The sequence below is a fragment of the Parus major genome, chromosome 4A (assembly GCF_001522545.3).
Source record: "Parus major isolate Abel chromosome 4A, Parus_major1.1, whole genome shotgun sequence".
Lineage (NCBI taxonomy): Eukaryota > Metazoa > Chordata > Aves > Passeriformes > Paridae > Parus > Parus major.
The window spans coordinates 18,876,654-18,878,240 of record NC_031772.1 but is presented as its reverse complement, the minus strand read 5'-3'; positions in this window follow the sequence as shown (position 1 = coordinate 18,878,240).

Genomic DNA, 1,587 nt, shown 5'->3' with positions numbered 1-1,587 from the left:
AGCCGCACCCCGCGCTCCGGGCGGGCACAGTCCCGCAATCCCGGGGGATGCGGGGCCCGGGCCAGCGGGAGGGACCGGCACGGACACGGATTGGGAAAAATTCCCTTCACCCGTGGCAGGAGCTGTGAGGTCCGAGCCGAACTGGAGCCCACCGGGAGGCGATGGGAGCTTCCACGGACACCCTGAGGATGCTCAGGCAGGGGCTGAAGCATCCCCACAGCCCTGCACTCTCCTCCAGGAGGCGCTGGGAGCAGGAATGATGGATGTTCCCTGCGGGAATTCGCCTTTTCTCGCACAAACTCTTTGCCCTCCTCACTCTTCCCACTCACGGCGTGACCAGAGGGACACGAGCGCTTGGATTGTCCCACAGGGACCCTCCAGGTGGCTGCAGGAAAGCCAGGACCCCCCACCCCCGTGTGCCTTCTGCTCCTCCCCATCTCGGGGTCCCTCCCCGAGGAATCTCACTGGGACAATTCCCCACTTGGCTCGGAGCCCTCGCGCTCTCCCCGCTGCCAGAAAGGGAATTTTTCATGGAATTTTCGCCCGGTTTGGTCGCTCCCATGCCCGTGTGTCTCCAAGCCATCCGCGGTGGGGATGGGGCAGGGCAGAGAGACCCCCAGGGTCCCTCCCAGCTGCAGCTTTGGGGTCCCCGCTTTCTCCAGACGCGCCCAGGGGACGCCTCCTGGTGCCGGACAAGGTTGGGATGGAAAAATCCCGAGCTGGTGCGGGAATGGGTGGCGAGGAGGGTGTTCCCTGCTCCATCCCTATCCCAGGAACACCGGGATGAGCAGCAGCTCTCCCTCCGCGGGGCCCCTCTGCTCGCACATCCCGGGTAACGCTGGGTCTCCTTGGTGACGGATTAGGGGATTACAGAGCTCAGGTGAGCCCTCCGCACTCCAGCCGGTGAATCCCGGGAATGGCTCCGGGAACGGCTCCGGGAACGGCTCCGGGAACGGCTCCGGGAATGGCTCCGGGAATGGCTCCGGGAATGGCTCCGGTTCCGAGCCCAGGGGGAACCAGGCATCCCTGTGTTTGTGCCACTGCCCAGCTCTGGGGGCTCATTTGGGGCTCAGATCCTGGTGCTGAAAAGCTTTGGGGATGTCCCTGCCCTTCCCCACCTCCAGGGAGAGGGGAAAAAAAATCTGGGAGTGGGAAAAAAGGAGATTTATTCTGGGACAGAGACTTGTCTGGAGGAGGGGTGGGATTTGGGATCCCTCTGCTTTGGGGTTGTTCGGGTTTGGAGCTGCAGGTGGGTGAGGCCCCTCCAGGACCCAAGGAAGGGTCTGGATGTGGATATTCCCTGTCCTGACTCCCTGTGCACAGCCGAGGGATCTGGGAATGGGACAGGATGGAGATACAGAGTGGAAAAATCATGGGAAAAGGGGGATTCCTCCCCAGAGATGGCCAAAAAACTGGGAAACTTGAGAGCACTGGCAGGAGACAAAGCCCCCGACGGGCTGGGGGGCACCGAAGATCCCCAGGAGAGGGGAGTGGGATCCATTGGGATGGGAATGCCAGGAATGGGAATGGCATGGAATGGGAATTCTGGGTGTCCCCATGGAATGGGAATGGCATGGAATGGGAATT